Genomic DNA, 19,701 nt, shown 5'->3' with positions numbered 1-19,701 from the left:
TTATGTTTTGAGATCCCACTCTCATTCCATAATACACAACACTGACAATCCTCCAGGGGGCTTACTATGCTATATATACAAACGGAATAAATAGTATTGGCAATTGTAAAGAAGCCATTTGTCTATAACAGAACAACCCCAATAGCTACATTGTAATCTAAAACGTAAAATCACAAATAGGAATTATAATGAAGAACAAGCAATGGCAAATTAATAACTAATATTTCCAGGATTTCTGCATCGGGTGTAAAACTACCAGTAAAATGCCTTTTGCCATTCCAGGAAAATCAGACTTGGAGCACACTTAATGAGATACAACCAGTGGCGGCTGACGCACGTAAACAGTGGTGAGACAGGTGGAGGTTGCGCAGTGGTAGCAAGGGGGAAAGGGGTGAGCGTGGGAGAGGGAAGCGCTGAGGGGGAAAGAGTGAGTTTAAAAATAAAAAAATAAAAACTTACCTGATGCTTCTTCTGCCACATCATGCCTCAGCTCTCTGATGCTTCCTGGGTCCCAGCCATCTCTGAGCCAGCATCAGGGATTTCCTGTGCAATCCCTGCACTGCTGTCAAGCATGAGAGGAGCATGGGGATTGGCCTGAGTGGGCTGCTTTCACTCACTGCTCAGGACAGGGATTCTGTGATTTTTCTCCAACCCCGGCTGTTCAATACAGCCGGGGTTGGAGAAACCTAAGTGAGCATTTGTGTTTTGCCGGCCTTAGATGGCTGGCCAAACACACATGCGCACTTGCAGTGCAGGAATCAGTCCTCCTCCCCCTCCCATGGCCCGGCCCACCCCTCCCTGCACACGCTGGCTGGGCCAGCAGATGAAAAATATAATGATATTAAAATATTGTTTTATTGTTACCTGTTAGCTCTGAGCCAGTGGGGAAATGCTCCAGTGCCATTCGGCTGGAATGAGAATTGAAACCGGCCCTGGCAAAGAGCTCGGTTCGTCCCCTGGGGGTGGAGCGGAAAGCTTTTTACCGCTTTTGTTGCAGGTGGCCAATATTGCAGCTATGTTGCAAAACCGGCCCCCAACCTGGTGGCCAACTGGGGAAACACCGGGTGCCTGCCACGGACAGTCCGGCCTTGCCGCTGTTGGATACAACTATTTTCATGGCAGAATCTTGCCTGTGCAAGGCCCCATCGTCGAGAAGATGCTCCTTGTTTTCATCTGCATAAAAGACAACTTTCTGAAAATCAGGAAAGTCCTGAAACTATGCACCTACTCCGACAGCCCTTTGGACCACATTAAAGTTGCCTGTCCTTGGTTCCAGTGGCCAGTCCCTTTCTGGTTGATGATCTCAGTGTTATAGCCCTATACCCTTCCTTAGCCTCGCGAAGTGCCCAGAATGGCCTTTGGACAGTGATAGCGCTATACAAGTGATAAGTAAATGAATACACCAAATATGCGCACACTCTATAAATGACACCCGCTAAGGTCAGTAAATGTAACTCAATATGTAAATGTAAACTGCGCAACCATTCAACTGCTGACTTTGCATCTGGAGTATTGCTGACGTGCTATTCATAGTTTCTAGGTTGGAGTTATGACAATGCTATCTAAAACATTAAAGGGGAACCTAACTCCTGCTTTCATTTGGATGCCGGCCGGTTTATTTTGAAACAGTTGGCCGGCAAAGCATTAGGGTAGAAGATACACAGGCTGAACCAGCGTCATTGCAATTTTACACTGTCTTTTATGTTGGTTACACTTATTGGACTTGTACTGGTGAAATTTACACCAACAGTTGGAAAGACCGGAGAAAACTTTTGTTTTTGCACTATGCAGTCACTGGAAATTTTATTTTTCGCACTTGGTTACAGTGCAAATATCAGTGCGAATGTGTACTAGGTCAACTGCAATGTTTGTAATATGGAAATGTTAGTGCCAAAGTAGAACCAGCTCTGATGCAAACTCTTTAACTGAGCTCACAATTTCTTCAAGAGCCATTGTATTAGGCCCTGAACAATTATTTCAACCTTGGATGTAAGTGAAGGGCATTGGAATGAAGAAATGGGGGCATTTTATGGAAGTCGAGGATTCCTTCAACATAAGCCCGGATCAGAAGACAAGGGTTAAATTCGGATGTTGTGCAGATTCCGAGCTGTGTGATAATGACCCCACTCACCTGTTTGCCCCTGACAGATTTTCCTATGGCAAACCTGCTACAATACATTGTTTTAAAAGTCCTGGTAAAAAGGACACAACGTGAAATGTTATCCTTCAAATACTAAATAGGCCTCATTTCCAATGAAACATTTGGCAAAGGAGGCATTTACTGCAACAGGTGAAAACCTCACTCAGGGTAAATGGTATTTACTGGGTGTGATAAATACCTCACTCCATCCATCTCTCTTGTAATTAGTGCTGAAGTGCTCATTGCTAAGTTCATACTCAAAAACAATTCGCCAGTATTTAGGCCTTGCTTGAAAACAATGTGGAAAGATGAGGGAGGAAATATTGTGGTACACTTAAGACAACTTTGAAACGGTGACCACTTAGCATCACTGTACCGAATTGCTGAGATATAAAGTAACCTTGGGTGGTGAACACTTGTCCGTTTGCGGAATTTGTGAGTTTTCTGCACTCCGTGCTCCCTGGAGCAAGAAGAGTTCCTAAAACTCCGCTCTGCGGAGCGAAGCAGAGGTTTTTTCCTCACACACTCTCGTCAATGTCAAGTTGGCGAATGGAAGCAAGGAAAATCCACCTCCCAGTGAGATTTTTACTTTTTCACGCTCACCAAAGTCTAGTTGGTGAGCGTGAGTGAGAAAAATAAATTTCCTGGCGAGATTTCTTATTAAGGGAAGTCGGATTTCTCTATGCGACTGGTCGCAGCAGGTCACCACTTGTGTTGAGAAACCTTCAGTTCGTGTTGAAAAAGCTGCAGCTCAAGTAGAAAATCTACTCAAGAAGCAGAAAGGAAGCTGCGCCCTCAAGCGCTGTGCATGGTGCCATTTGCAATGTTTTTGTAGCGCAGGACAAATACCTGGCACTCAAAATCGCCATGAACGGCATGACCCTAACGCACTCTACTGCTCATGGAACTCCACGTAGTGTGGAAGAGTTTTTTTGTCGCTTGGCAAAGTTCCGTCTACCGGACCTCCACAAACTACACCCAGGAAAACCGATGCATTGTGGAAATGAAAAACAGACTGTACATTGTAACAAACAGGCCCCTTTCCCCCCTGTAATGGGAAATGTTCTTTGTTGTAAGAAAAGATCAAATAAAGTTTTTAAGGCACACTCCTACAGGGTTTATGGCTGGGATTAAACACTGAAATTCGATCACTCCTGCCCTGAAGAAACGTTGCTTGTTCCCTATTAATGTTGTTCACCTGAACTTCAAAACATAATTCCAATCCTCATACCGTCACTCATTTCAATAAAATGCTCTTCATTAAATTAAGTTTCAAGGGCCATTTTATACATTTTCATTCGAAGTTCACATTTTCTCTTGTTTCCTCATGCCTTTACTCACTCAGTCTTTCTACTGTTCATGTATTTGCACATATGCTCACTCACTCTCTGCTCACTCATCCACTCAAATATTCACTCACTCACACACATTCACTCAGATGAGAGGTTTCCCCATTCAGTTCAATTCTAGGTGCCTAGTTTAATGTATCTTCCCTTCAACCACCTCCTGACTACCTCCTTCGTCTCCCTTTACTTATTCGCTCATTCTCTCACTGATTAACGTATTAGCCCATTCAGTCAACCACTTGCTCGCGCATTTAGTCACACATTCCTCACCCACTGACTCTTGTGCCCACTCACCTCATCACCAGGTCTATCACTAAAAAATCTTTGCCAACTGTATAATTTTCATGGAATTTCATAAAGGAGAGAAAGCATCCAATTTGTAACTAAAGATGCAAATAAAATAAAGTAATCTGGGTTTACACGGTGTTTATAAAGAGCCTATTGTTCAATGATATCTCAGATGCTTGATTATATATTGAAAAACGTTATTTGTCCTTCATCACAGTAACAAGAGAGTAGCCTCCATGTTTCGTTCCCACATTGTGGAACTTCTACAGGGCTAAATTAAATATTATTCAACTTGATTCAAAGAGGTATCAAACCGAACTCTAAAATCAAAGCCAGATTAAAGTATTCATGACTTGTTGTTCTAGGAATTCCAAGACTGGGCCTTAATTGAGTAGTGATCTCAGAGCCCGGTGTGACACTACTTTGGACCAAGTGGAATAATATTTAACTTAGCACTGAATAATTTACACAATGTGGGAATGAAAAACGTTACTTGTTACCTTTGAATTGGGATTGAGGTTCAATATAAAATAAGACATTTTTCAAGAAAAATTAAGCATCTGAATTTATTATAGAATAATGGACTCTTTAAAAGTACCTTGAAACACAGATTACGTTATTTTAGTTATGCATTTTGTTACAAATTGGATATAGTCTATCCTTTATGAAATTCAATGTACACAAATGTGGGCAATATATGTGGTGTACTGATAATACACTTTAGATAATGCGGTTTCTCATGCCCCAGCTGCCTTTGCAAAAGCTGAAATATTTTATTTTAAAGAACTCAGCACTTATTTTGAATTGTGGAGATTTTGGGCGGCACATTTTGCAGATGTATAGCTGTAAGATGTTGAGCCCATTGTATTCCGTGCGTGAGTGTAGACACATAAGTGAGCCATGTACCAGTGTTTTGTTTGTTTCGTTTTTACAAGAAGAAATTGCATTGTTACAGAGCATTCACTAACTCAGGAACTCTGTGAGTTAAAACAACTGTACAAGAAATCGCATCTCAAAAACATAGAGTGGGGTCACTGCCCTGTGTTTATAAGCCGTACAGAACTCTCTGTAGAATGCTTTTTTCCCTACACTGTGCACTACACTCCCCGGGTTGGAATGGAGTCTGGTAAAACAGCTCTGACAAAAAGGTGCAGACCAGTCCCACATGGCAGGGGGCTGAGGCTAGAATGGGCCAATGGGGGTAATGTGAGAGTGGCAAGATGGACAGTATGGTTCTGGCAACTCCCTTCCTTTATGTGTGTAGTTGCAAAATCGAATCGTGACAGTTGTGAGTTTACCCGTATTTACTCAGCAGGGCTCTGATTAAAATAACCTTCATGTCTCTTCCTGAATGCTTCCGCCTAAATACATGCATAACCAGGGCTTTAAGTGGGCCGGGTCCGCCCGGGTCACCGACCCAGTAGTAATTAAAAATAGAGAGCGAAACGGTTCCCTATCAGGCCCAACATTTATGTATTGAACTTTACAGGAAATAAAAGTGTTTTCGGACTAATAAATGTGCAAAACGTTAAGGGAATATAAATCAGCGATTTAATTCCTGTTTATGTTTCACATGTTTTACTTAATCTTGCATTCCTTAAGAGTGTTTGGTATTTCGAAGAGGATGTATTTCTTTATTTGTTTCATGTAGCATATTGCTCCTGAGTAGCGCATAATTTGAAGTCACCCCCAGGTGTTTTTAATGGGCCACAATTGAGCGCTCTAGAGTTGAGGCTGAAGGCAGTGAGAGTTCCACACAATGCCTGTCAGTTGGTTTGAAAGGTGTTCACAATAGATGATCATCCAATCATTGGCCTCTCTGCAGAGTGCACAGCATAATGATCATGTATACTAGATGCAATTGTGTTCTGTGCAAATATGTGTGAAGGAAATTCACAGTTGTCACAATATTAACAAGACAAAAGTCAAAGAAAATGCAGAGCTTACTGTTGAGTGGGTGTTTTGGATGTTTGGGAGTGGTGTAGTGAAGGAGAAGTGAGGATGTGCATTAAGGAGAGAATTAAAAAAGGGTGTTGAAGAGGAAAGAGATGAGGTGTAACATATGGATGGAAAATAAATGGTGAGGAAAAGGGTGTACATGTCTAACACTGAGTGAACATAACAGAAGGGATTGCGGCACTCCAAAGACCACTACCCCTTCAACATGCCTCAGTAATGTTTAATTCACAGTGCCATAAAGGCAAACTTTGTCTATATTCATTATTTGCAATAAAATCATTGACAATGCTATTAGCCCTGGTTTTAGGTGTATGTCAGCTGCTGTGTTATATATCTGGATGCAATAATAGAAAGCTCAGGCATCAAAATGCCAGTTGTGTGGCATACTGGAAATTACAGAAAGTTAGGGCCAGATGTATCAACCAGTGTTACCCATTCTGTGTCTATGAGAAAAAGAGTTCATACATCTGGCCCTTATAGTTTACAAGTTGATGTCACACCCTTAATTACATAGGCCAAGCCTCCTTTACAGACCCCCCACTTTATCATCCAAACTTAAAGCCATGTGCATTACTTTCTCCTTTATGACCTTACTACGATTGCCTGTACAGTGAAAAGCTCTGTTGGGTGTTGCATACATGAGCTGCTTCTTTTCTAATCCTGAAGGCCATGGGGCTGAATTCCTAAATGTGTGGTAACTGCAGCTAAAGCATGGAGCGAAATTCCAAGCTTAAAATGAAATCCTGCCTCCTCACTGCATTTTTACCCTAGTAAAAGTTGGCAGATCAATTCTGATGTTATTTACTAGGGGGTAGAATGCAGGATGAAATCTAATGCATGTGAAATTTCATGGATAAGGCACCAGCCTTATGTAATCCTTCTTTTCTCTGGGGACTACTCAAATAGGATATATTTATCACACTCGGGGGCATATTCATGACCTGATTCGCGTTATATTTGCCCCGCGCGACATGGTACATACACAATGCAAACCTTATTTAAGATTTATAAAACCATGCAATGCTACTTTGTGTGGCCCTGAGTGGCTCCATAAATCTGAAGTAAAGTAACACAACACAAATCACTGCTTTGCCTTACTCTGCTCTGGTAAGGCATTCCATGGGTGTTGCGTGGGTGTTACCACGGAACTCCCATGGATTTTGACGCAATCACAGATTTGCCAGATTTGATACACCTGGGCATACGCCAAAAAGATACGCCTTCCCAGGGGAGGGTAATGAGAAGAAATATCTTTATTTCTCCTCGTTACTTCCTCTTTCTAAGTGTGATGCATTCTGCATTACACATAGAAGGAGGAATGTGCCTCAGGGGATTGTTTTTGCACAGGAAGGTGCCCCTTAATCCTGCATGCAACGGAGGCACCCTTGCACCATTGTGCAAGTGTGCCTGTGTTGGCGCTAGGCTGCCAAAAGGGTGCCAGCATGGGGATAGGGCAGGAATGCGCTGTATTGACTTAAATACGACACATTCCTGCCCTTACCCTGTCATGCGCAGCAAGGTGACCTGCTGCGCTGCACTGCATGACAATTTCTTAAATATGCCTCTCAGTACATTCTTTACTCTAGAGCTTGTAGTTGCCTGATGCAGTGAATTACCCCACCCGGTGAATCCCCAGCCTTTGCGGTGGTGGTGTTTGAACACAACTATTTAGGAGCCTGTCCTGTCTGCAGCTCTGCAGAGAGAAGCTCTTAAGAAAACAAAGTAATCAATCAGTCAATCAATCAATCAATCAAGGAATTTGTATAGCGTGCTACTCACACGGAGGGTCTCAAGGCGCTGGGGGGGGCGGTCCGCTACTGCTCGAACAGCCAGGTCTTCAGTTGCTTCCTGAAGGAGAGGTGGTCTTGGGTGAGGCGGAGGTGGATGGGGAGGGAGTTTCAGGTCTTGGCTGCCAGGTAGGAGAAGGATCTTCCTCCCATGGTGGTTCTTCGGATGCGTGGGACGGCGGCGAGGGCGTGGTTGGTCGATCGTAGTTGGCGGGTGGGAGTGTAGAAGGTCAGACGGTTGTTGAGGTATCTGGGGCCTAGGTCGTGGAGGGCTTTGTGTGCGTGGGTGAGGAGGCGGAACGAGATTCTTTTGCTGACGGGGAGCCAGTGCAGGTCTCTCAGGTGTCTGGAGATGTGGCTGTGGCGGGGGATGTCCAGGATGAGTCGTGCGGAGGCGTTCTGGATGCATTGGAGTCTTTTCTGCAGTTTGGCTGTGGTTCCGGTGTAGAGGGTGTTTCCGTAGTCTAGTCGGCTGGTGACAAGTGCCTGGGTGACCGTCTTCCTGGTTTCGGTGGGGATCCATCTGAAGATCTTTCGGAGCATGCGTAGGATGTTGAAGCATGAAGACGAGACGGCGTTGACTTGTCTGGTCATCGACAGGGAGTAGTCCAGGATGAAGCCCAGGTTGCGTGCATGGTCCTTTGGTTTGGGTGCGCTGCCTAGTGCTGAGGGCCACCAGGAGTCGTCCCAGGCAGATGGTGTAGATCCAAGGATGAGGACTTCCGTCTTGTCTGAGTTCAGTTTCAGGCGGCTGTTCTTCATCCACTCGGCTACTTCTTTCATCCCCTCGTGTAGGTTAGTTCTGGCCGTGGCGGGGTCGTTGGTGAGGGAGAGGATCAGCTGGGTGTCGTCGGCGTAGGAGATGATGTTGAGGCTGTGTTGGCATGCGATGGCTGCAAGGGGGCTCATGTACACGTTGAAGAGGGTGGGGCTGAGTGATGAACCTTGTGGTACGTCGCAGATGACTTCGATGGCCTCAGATCTGAACGGGGGAGGCGGACTCTCTGGGTTCTTCCGGCGAGGAACGAGATGATCCACTCCAGTGCCTTCTCTTGGATTCCGACGTTGCTGAGGCGTTGAACTAGGGTGCGGTGGCAGACTGTATCGAACGCTGCAGAGAGGTCCAGGAGGATGAGGGCCGCTGTTTCCCCGTTGTCGAGCAGGGTTCGGATGTCGTCAGTGGCTGCGATGAGGGCGGTCTCGGTGCTGTGATTGGCTCGGAAGCCGGACTGTGATTGGTCGAGGGATCCGTTCGTCTCTAGGAAGACAACCAGCTGTCTGTTGACGGTCTTCTCGATGACTTTGGTGGGAAACGGGAGCAGTGAGATGGGGCGGTAGTTCTTGAGGTCAGTGGGGTCTGCCGATGGTTTCTTCAGGAGGGCGCTGAGTTCGGCGTGCTTTCAGCTCTCCGGGAAGGTGGCGGTGTTGAAGGAGCAGTTGATGATGTCCCGGAGTTGGGGTGCGATGACGGAGTCTGCTTTGTTGAAGACGTGGTGAGGGCATGGGTCGGTTGGTGATCCGGAGTGGATGGAGTTCATCGTCCGGATGGTGTCTTCGGTGTTGACTGGGGTCCAGTCGCGGAGGGTGGTGGTGGGGAGCGTTGGTTCTGTGGTTGGGTGCGTGGTCTGTTCGCCGAAGCTGTTGTGTATGTCTGCGATCTTGTTGTGGAAGAACGTGGCGAGTGAGTTGCAGAGGTCTTGTGAGGGAGTGATGTTGTTGTTTCCGGCGCTGGGGTTGGAGAGCTCTTTGACGATGCTGAAGAGCTCCTTGCTGTTGTGTGCGTTGTTGTCTAATCGTTCCTTGAAAGCTGTCTTCTTGGTGGTGTGGATCAGCTGGTGGTGTTTGCGAGTGGCGTGCTTGAGGGCGGTCATGTTGTCTGTGGTCGGGTTCTTTTGCCAGGCTTTCTCAATGGTGCGGCAGTTCTTCTTGGAGTTCTTGAGGTCGTTGTTGAACCATGGGGCTTTCTTGCTTCCTGGCCTGCTGGGATGGGTTTTCAGGGGTGCGAGGTCGTCGGCGCAGTTGGTGATCCATTGTGCGAGGTTGTGGGCTGCTTGGTTGGGGTCCGATGATCTGGCGGGTGGGTTCTGGTTCAGTGATGCGGTAAGCTGGTCGGTGGTGATCTTGTTCCAGTTCCTGCGGGGAACTTGTTGCGGGAGGTGGTGAGTAGTGTTCTTTCTGAAGCTGAAGTGGACGCAGCTGTGGTCTGTCCAGTGAAGTCCGGTTGAGTGGCTGAAGGAGATGTGCTTGCTGGAAGTGAAGACTGGGTCAAGCGTGTGTCCGGCGTAGTGGGTGGGGGTGTTCACCAGTTGCTTGAGTCCGAGGTTAGCGAGGTTGTCCAGTAGGGTGGTGGTGTTGTTGTCGTTGTTGTTCTCCAGGTGGAAGTTGAGATCCCCAAGTAGGATGTAGTCGGCAGAGGGGAGGGCGTGTGGGCTGATGAAGTCTGCGATGTCTTCGCTGAATTGTGTGCGAGGTCCTGGGGGTCTGTAGATGAGGGTGCCTCTGAGTGTGGTCTTGGGGTCGGTGTGTATCTGGAAGTGAAGATGTTCGGCGGCTGTGAGGGTGTCTTCAGAGTTGGACGAGATGCGAATGGTGTTTTTGTGGACGATGGCGATGCCTCCTCCAGTCTGGTTGGTGCGGTCCCTCCGGATGATCTTGTAGCCGTCCGGGATGGCAATGGCGATGTCGGGCGATGAGGAGGCCTTCATCCAGGTCTCCGTGAGGAAGGCGACGTCCGGGGATGTGGTGTCGAGCAGGTTCCATAGTTCCACGGCGTGTCTGTGGACGGAGCGGGTGTTGAGCAGGATGCACTTCAGGTGGTTGCTGTAGGTGCTTGGCTTGGCGGGTGCGGGTGGGTTGCGGGCCCTAATGCCGGTGAACTTGCAGGATTGGCAGGTGAAGGGTCCGTGGGTGCGTCCTGGGGTGGGTTGGTGGCATCCGGGGAGGCGTCCGGTGTTGAGTGCGCTGAGGGTGGCGGCGTCGTATGTCCGGCGGGTGGGATGGCATCTGCGGGGGCCAGGGGGTCTGGCGCTGGGCGCGGTCCATGTGCGGACGGGTGCAGACGGGCTTACCTTTGGCGCGCCTTCGGCGCGCCCGCTGCGCGCATGCGCGTACTCTGCCATAAATGGAGAGTGGGGGTGGGCGGAGCGAGGGAGGAGCAGCTGGGAGGTGGGAGCGGGGTGGCGAGTGGGGAGGGGAGCGATGCGAGGAGAGGCTGAAGGAGCGGGAGAGGGGCCGCGGGGGAGCAGCGGCAGGGAGCGGGGAGCGGGGTGGGTCAGCGGGACCGAATCCAAGCAAGGGAACGGAGAGAGCAGAAAACAAATAAGGGCACGGAGAGAGCTGAATACAGTCAGGGGCAACAGTCAAGGGCACAGGCACGGAGAGAACAGAATACAATCAGGGGCAACAGTCAAGGGCACAGGCACGGAGAGAACAGAATACTATCACACAATACAGGCAGCAAACAAAGTTACTAGCAGTGGCTGCAGTGGCGGCGGCAACGGGGACTGGCACACGCAGGTGGGCCACGCGGGGGGTGGAGCGACTGGCAATGACCAGGTCAGGTCAGGTCACATCTCCCCGCCTTGCGGACCCCACCTAAGTACTTCAGAGGGAGGGAGGAGCAGATGGGAGGCGGGAGCGGGGTGGCGAGTGGGGAGGGGAGCGATGCGAGGAGAGGCTGAAGGAGCGGGGGAGGGGCCGCGGGGGAGCAGTGGCAGGGAGCGGGGGGGGTCAGCGGGACCGAAATCCAAGCAAGGGCACGGAGAGGGCAGAAACAAATAAGGGCACGGAGAGAGCTGAATACAGTCAGGGGCAACAGTCAAGGGCACAGGCACGGAGAGAACAGAATACTATCACACAATACAGAGCAGAATACAATCAGGGGCAACAGTCAAGGGCACAGGCACGGAGAGAACAGAATACAATCAGGGGCAACAGTCAAGGGCACAGGCACGGAGAGAACAGAATACTATCACACAATACAGGCAGCAAACAAAGTTACTAGCAGTGGCGGCAGTGGCGGCGGCAACGGGGACTGGCACACGCAGGTGGGCCACGCGGCGGGTGGAGCGACCGGCACTGACCAGGTCAGGTCAGGTAAGTAAGGGAAAACTGTAAAGGAGGTCCAGGTTGGAAAGCCAGTCTTAGAAAAACAGGCCCAAAATGTGAGATGAGTGAAAGAGAGGAAAAGAGTTAGGGGAGGCGCAGCTTCTGTAGGTGTTGAATGTGCAGCAATACACTGGCTACTCTTCTGAGAGCAGGCGGGGAGAGGGATGGATGGAAGAGTGAAATGAAGGGTACATAAAAGAGAAAAGAACTGACAAGAAGGAAGTCCAATACCCATGACAAGATGAAAGCATGTATGAAAGGAATAATTGTTGGAAGCGTAAAACGATATGTGCATGGGTGGGCAAAAGAAGAATGTCTGGAATGATGAAAGCCTGGATCAACGAGTGGATGAATGAATGAAAGTGTGATTGGATGGGTGAATTGATAAAAGGAGGGTGAAATGATGGATGAAAAAGAATGGATGTATGGATGGAAGAAGTATGGATGAATGACTGGAAGTGTGATTGAAAGGATCGAATGATTGATGGAAAAGTGTAATGAAGAAAGGGTGGCTAGATAGAATGGTAAAGTGAGGGCATGGATGGAATGGTGAAAGGATAGAAGCATGAAAAGATGGATAGATGGATGGATGCATGAAAGTGTTAATGCATGGAGAGATAGAGGGAAGGTGGGCTAAAGGGAACCCATCTAGGCTCGGTAGGGCTTACTTACTTCACTCATCTGATGGCATTCAAGGTAAGGATCAAAGTGGGGGCATTTTAACTTTCTGCCTACTCCCTTGCCCCATCAGCTACAGGGCACTCGCAATTGAGGACTAAAAGACGAGCTATGGGACGGCCCACACCATATCGAAACAACGTGTAGCCCCACAAGCATCCACCGCTCTCCACATCCAGTATCAAGCGTCTGAGGTCATAAAACACGTACAAATCTGTTCATTAAGCAATGTTTAGGTCTTCCCAATATACTGAAAGACAGATGAGACCTCCCCGCCGTAATACAGCTTGTAACCTTCCCTCCCCTCAGCCGTGACGGGGTGAATTACAGTAAGTGATGGTCGGCCTGTCTGCCGTGCGGACAATTGATTTGACCTGACTACGCGGAGGCTTTAATGGACTTTGCGGGTGAATCCCCCGAGATATCAAATCTGTCCAAGTGAATTGAAGCAGCTTAAGGAACAGACCCGCTTCTCATCGCTGGCTCACATCATAATACATCTCCGGGCTGAACTGAGCCGAAGATTAAAAATGATCAATATACAAATCGCAAACGGTGTTAAACTTAATAAATGTATTGCCGCTCTTGTCCTTTCTGACCAAACTATTTCTTTAGAAAAAAAAAGAAAAAGGCGCGCGGGATTTTTTTCCCTTCGAATATAAAACCCCAGGGGGATATGACACCATTTCCTGGACTGATATTGTGTTTAAATATAAAAGGCCTAAGTCTCTCCGGGTGCAACTGTGCTGCATAAGAACGTTTAATAAATAAACATTCTGTGGGAAATCAGATTTATCAATGAGTGCCCTGTGTAATTTGTCTACCCGTAATGTATTCGGTAACTGTGGGATTTTTGCAAATCCTCCTATAGGTCATAAACAATTGATCAAATAGAAAATGTATCTGCAAAGTGCAGGTTAGAAAAAATAACTAGGATTCTGCATAGACATCGTGTATGCTCTAAGCCCGGGGTGTGCAATTTATTGGACTGAATGCTAGCTCTGGTGGCTCAGTAGACTAATGCATTTACGGCAGGGATTTACGTCTAACCCCGTAGTCACGTGTTTAAATACTGTCCGGTCCACTTATCCTTTCGTCGTCGCGAGGTCCATTAAATGAGCACTAGTGGGGTGGATAACGATTAACCTATGTTATTCTGCACCAAGTACTGATATTATGTTTAAATACAAAGCAGCTGATTTACAAGCCCCTTGCGCCGCCAGTGCGTCACGTTGTGTGACTCACTGGCGGCGCAACCTGCTGAGTGTTATTTACAAGCACACATAAAGCCACCCTGTGTAACTTTACCCGTGCTTGTAAATATCGCCCCTTTTCACGCAACACTTTGCCAGTTAGGGGCGTGACATGGGTGTTGCTGTGGGTGTTCCTACGCAATACCCATGTCCACTAATGCATTTCCAGATTTAGGAGCAATAGTAATTCTGGAAATGCGGCAGAATGCTACGCCACCCTAAGTAGTGGTGTAGCGCGATCCAACTAGCAGAAATGTTTTCATTTCTCCTAATTTTTTCTCTTTCAAGAGGAAATCACCTCAATTGTTTTTGTGCAGGAAGGTTCCCCTTCCTGCACAAAAACAAACTCCCCACAACGCAGGAATCTTTTCACCATGGTGAAAGGGAACCTGCGCTTGGGCAGGGCAGCAGTTTGTGCACCTGTACAGGAGGAAGCACAGAGATGTAACAATATTGTTGTAAGTATGTCGCATCCGTGTGCTTCGAAACTAACTCAGAGCTGCGTTAGTTACTTGTAAATCTGCCCCAAAGTGCCTATGTCTCACTGAGTGCTACTATGCTGTGTAAAAACTTTAGGTAAATAATTATTTTGTCGGAAATCAAATTTATAAATGACTAACTGAGTAGAAAGCAAATCACATTTTACGTAACGTTATCATATTTTGCACGGAGTGGCACATAATTTTGCACACACATACTCTGTTCCACAAATATGCTATCCAGTCGCCTAACGCAAAAGTGATGGGGCCCCACTGCAGAATGTTATGAGAGGCCACCGTTTCCCATATCTCAGAGACATTAACTGGCCTTGGGCTAAATGGGCCCCTCCCCTTAAATGATAGGGGCCTCCCTTGAGGGTGCACCCCTCCCCTCACATGCACTGCAGGAACTCCAGGAGCCTGTGTTACGCCCCTGATGCTATCTAAAAAGCACAAGTACTTGAGGTGCTCCTGCGTAGGATACACCCACAGAGAAGACTGAATAGCAGTGAAACGACCCCATGGAAATGAGGTATGCCTCTGTTGATTATGTTTGCTAGAACTGTCACACATTTCGCATTACAGAGCAGGCCCTCAATAAATCAATTATGATTGGTAAAGTGCAATTACTCACCCAAATGGGTCTCAAGGTGCTGGGGGGGAGGGGTGGCTCCATTGAGTTGTGGGGTCATCCGAAGTGCCAGGTCTTGAGGTCTTTCCTGAATGGGGCAATGCTGAAGCTTGCTGGTGGTGGAGGGGGTGTTCCTTCCAGGCTTTGGCAGCGAGGTAGGAGAAGGACTTTCCTCCCGTTCTGGTCTTGTAGAAACGTTGTACGGTGGCCAGAGAGAGCTCGGCTGAATGGAGGTGTCATTTGGGTGTGTGGAAGGAGAGGCGGGTGTTTAGGTAAGTGGTCCGGTGTTGTTAAAGGTCTTGTCTGCGTGGTTGAGGAGTTTGAAGGTTATTCTTCTTTTGGCTTGGAGCCAGTTCAGGTCGCAAAGGTGTTGGGTGACTGCGACAGGGGATGTCAAGGATTAGTCTGGCTGCAGCGTTCTGGACAGTCTGGAGTTTGTTTAGGATTTTTTTGTTTTTTCCACCATAGTGAGTGTTGCTGTAGTCCAGTCTGCTGCTGATGAGCGTGTGAGTAACATTTTTCTGTATTCGGGTGGGATCCATCTGAACGTCTTTCGTAGCATGCGGAGGGTGTTGAAGCAGGTTGAGGATACGGTGTTGATCAGGCAGTTAATCATGAGCGATGATTCTAGTATGATACAGAGGTTTTGTGCGTGATCCTTCAGGTTGATGGGATTTCCGAAGGCAGGGGGCCACCAGGAGTTGTCCCAAGCTGAGGGGGTGGAGCCAAGGAGGGGGACCTCTGTTTTCTCAGAGTTGAGTTTCAGTCAGCTGTTTCTCATTCAGGTGGCGACAGCTTTCATCCCTTCTTGGAAGTTGTGTTTGGTGATGTTGGGTTCATTGGTGAGGGAGAGGTTCAACTGGTTGGCATCAGCGAAGGAGACAATGTTAAGCCCGTGGTTCCTGATGATGGATGCGTGGGGGGCTTTGTAAATGTTGAAGAGGGTTGGGTTGAGGGAGGAGCCCTGGGGCACTCCACAGTTGGTCTCTCTCAGTTCCAAGAGATAGGGAGGGAGTCTGACCCACTGAGTTCTGCTGGTGAGGAAGGAGTGAATCCAGAAGAGGGCGTAGCCTCGGACGCCGGCATCATGGAGTCTGGTGGCTAGAGTGCGGTGGGAGACGGTGTCAAAGGCCGCAGAGAGGTCCAGGAGGATTGGGCCTGCCTTTTCGCCCTGGTCGAGGATTGAGCGGATGTCGCCAGTGGTGGGGAGTAGGGTACTCTTGGTGCTTTGGTTGCTGCGTAATCAGGATTGGGAGATATCCAGGACATTGTTAACTTTGATGAGGTTAGCTAGCTGGCTGTTGACGGCCTTTTTGATGGCCTTGGCTACAAACGGAAGCAGGGAGATGGCCAGAAATGTTTGAGGTCTGTCGGGTCAGCGGATGGTCTCTTCAGCTAGGTGTTGACTTCGGCGTGTTTCCAGTTGTTGGAGAAGGTGGTGGTCGTGAAGGAGCAGTTGATCGTGCGTCGTACTTCGGGTGCCAAGACGGAGGCGGCTCTGTACAAGAAGGGGTGTGGGCATGAGTCCGCAGGTGATTCAGAGTGGATACTGTTCATGGTCTTCAAGGTGTCTTCTGTCCATTTGAGCAGGGTCTGTTGGGTGGCATCTCCTGGAAGGGGAGGGGGTTGGAGCGGTGAGGAGGTCTTGGTTGTCGATATTGTTATGGATCATTATTATGGATCACTGAGTAAATATCGACGTACACAATATAGACTACCCAAAATATCAAAGCCAAAATATCGAGGGACAAAATATCGAATTCCTATCTACAAACAGGTAAGTACCAAAATATCGAGTCCAAAATATCGTTTATATATATATACATTGTATAAATATCGAATTTGTTAAAAATAATGTAAAATAAAAAAACTATTAAAAATAAATAGCTAAAATATACTTAAAAATACTTAAATTACCTTAAAATAATTAAATAATTAATTTAACTTATAAAAATACAATCATATCTGTTAAAACATATATATATATAAACATAATATTAATAAAAATACACAATATTATTACTGTAGGATAGCGTAGGGGTAAAAATTACTATTCCCACTCCTGGAAGTGCAACAGTAGGGAAAGCGTTGGATAGCGAAGGGGTAAAAATTACTATTCCCGCTCCAGTGAGTGCAACAGTAGGGAAAACGTTGGATAGCGTAGGGGTAAAAACTACTATTCCCACTCCAGAGAGTGCAACAGTAGGGAAGGCGTTGGATAGCGTAGGGGTAAAAATTACTATTCCAACTCCAGAGAGTGCAACAGTAGGGAAGGCGTTGGATAGCGTAGGGGTAAAAATTACTATTCCCACTCTAGCGAGTGCAACAGTAGGGTAGCGTTGGATAGCGTAGGGGTAAAAATTACTATTCCCACTCCAGAGAGTGCAACAGTAGGGAAAGCGTTGGATAGTATAGGGGTACATTTTAATATCCCCACTCTAGTGAAAATAAATTAATATAAATCACATAATTATAAATTAATCACTTAATACATTTTAATTACCAATTAAGAATTAATTAATTACCAATTAAAAATTCATTAACAATTTATTCTAAATAAATACTAATTAATGAATTAACATGTTTAATTAATTATATTAAATTACTTCCCACCCTATTCCCCTATAAACCCAAAACCCGCTACTAAAAATAAAATAATATTATTCACATAATTATCAATTAATCAATTAATAAACATTAATTATCAATTACCAATTAATTAATTACCAATTAAAAATTAATTGACAATTTATTCAAAATAAATACCAATTAATTAATTAACATGTTTAATTAATTATAATAAATTACTTCCCACCCTATTCCCCTATAAACCCACAACCCGCTACAGAAATTAAAATAATATTATTCACATAATTATCAATTAATCAATTACTAAAAATTAATTATCAATTAACAATTAATTAATTATCAATTAATATTTAAATAACAATTTATTCAAAATAAATACCAATTAAATAATAACATATTTAATTAATTATAATTAAATTACTTCCCACCCTATTCCCCTATAAACCCACAACCCGCTACAGAATTAAATTACGCAAAAAGTAAATAACATAAAATTAATTACTTACAATAAATTACAAATAAATATACACTTAAAAAATTTCGATATTATTAAAAAGTAGATATTTTTAATCACCTATATTATGTACTTCGATATTTTGACTGTCTATATTTTTTAATTCGATATTACAGTACTTACCTTCAAAACGATATTTTGGATGTCTATATTTTGTCCAGTCGATATTTTGTCCATTCTATATTTTGGAATCGGTATTTAGGTTACTCGATATTTTGGAATCGATATTTAGACCATTTACCCATTATAATCATATGGTGGAAGAAGGTGCTGAGTCTGTTGGAGAGGTCTTGGGAGGATGGGACGTTTGTTGTTTCGCTGCAGAATTTGGCGAATTCCTTGATGATGGAGAAGAGTTCTTTGGTGTTGTCAGTGTTGGTGAGGATTCCGTCTTGGAGGGATTTTTCCTTGTGGATTTGATGAGCTGGTGGTATGCGGTGGTGGCTGCTTTGTAGGCGGTGCATGTTACCGAGGTTTCATTGTTCATACAAGTCTTTTTGAAGCCCAATGGCTGATTCTGTAACATCTTGCATTTACTATACTGCACAAGCAGAGTTGCCTACTCTAACTATTTTATTTACTTACTATAGCTAAGACCTAACTACAAACAGCAGTGGAGTTCTTCAGAGAGGGGGGGGTATTAATGGAACAGAAGCTTTTCAGCCATTAGGTAGCATATAGACCTATGTAAACAACAACAATGTTGTAAAAGGAGGGTTAATTTTTAAGATTTGTTTTCACTGAAGACTGTTATGGTTCATGGAAACAATCAGTAGATTAATTATGGAGGGAGAAACGGGAATTAATACATACACCACATGCAGTATAAGAATGTTGACTTATTTTGCATTATCATTGTTCAACAATAGGCAAAAGTCTGATGAAAATAGTCCAATGTAAAATCAGCTATAAACTACTATAAACAACCTGTACAGTGACAGTGCTTTTTTTGTGATTGCACAAGTGCAAGATAAAACAACTTAAGTATTGTTGTCAATTGTTTTAGTTCAAATATGCACAAGTTTATTTACATATATTTGAGGAAAAGTCCTGTGTAACAACAACAATGGGGTTTTGCCCCAAAATCAAGTAAAGGGTCATCTTCACGATGGGATTACACACTTACTGTTTTTTGCTCTCTGATAACTAATCTATTAGTTAAGGCAATGAATCATCACTGCCGTTAATAAACAAAAATAATCCTAAAAGTTAACCCACTTTGGAAAATTGTTGTAGGTTACATATATGGCCCATTTCAGAGAGGTCTATGGAACATCTCCTCTGGTTTTACCTCTGTACATAGACTTATTGCCAGGGCCACTGAAATTATTTGATTCTGCAGTTTTGACCTTTTCGGATAATTATGAATTTGCCACACAATCCACCATTGCTGCATAATCTGCATATTTTAACAAAAAAAGTTTCCAGCTCAAACAGATGAAAAGTTACTAACAATGTGTGGACGCGTTCTCATGCAGTGGAAGGCCCTTCGCAGAGGGTAACTGGTTATCTTTTAATTTCTTATTGCTGAATTTGGTTGTACAACTGGTACTAATGAGGTAAAATCTTTGGCCAGACAATTTAACCATTTTTTTTAGTCCTAATTTGTCAATTTCAGTTTTTGGGATGTCAGCAAATATAACCGACTGTGACATAAAGTGCCCGGACTCTTCACACAGGAGGGGTGTTAAAAAAACATCACAGTCGAAAAGAAAGCTGACTCCTTTCTACAGGTGCAAGAAGATTACCAATCCCAGGAAAAGGAGAAGCACAGCTCCCCCATCTGTGCATCCTGTATTTCAAACCAATATTCATTTGACCGTTAGTTTTCCAACAGAAGTAAAATGAGGGAAAAACAAAGACAGGGGAGAAGAAGGTAGGAGACGATAAGAGAAATTTCAGAAGATTCAGGGAATTTAGTCAAGGACCT

Source organism: Lissotriton helveticus, chromosome 1_1, assembly GCF_964261635.1.
Source record: "Lissotriton helveticus chromosome 1_1, aLisHel1.1, whole genome shotgun sequence".
Taxonomy (NCBI): Eukaryota; Metazoa; Chordata; class Amphibia; order Caudata; family Salamandridae; genus Lissotriton; species Lissotriton helveticus.
Note: the sequence above shows the minus strand (reverse complement) of the source record.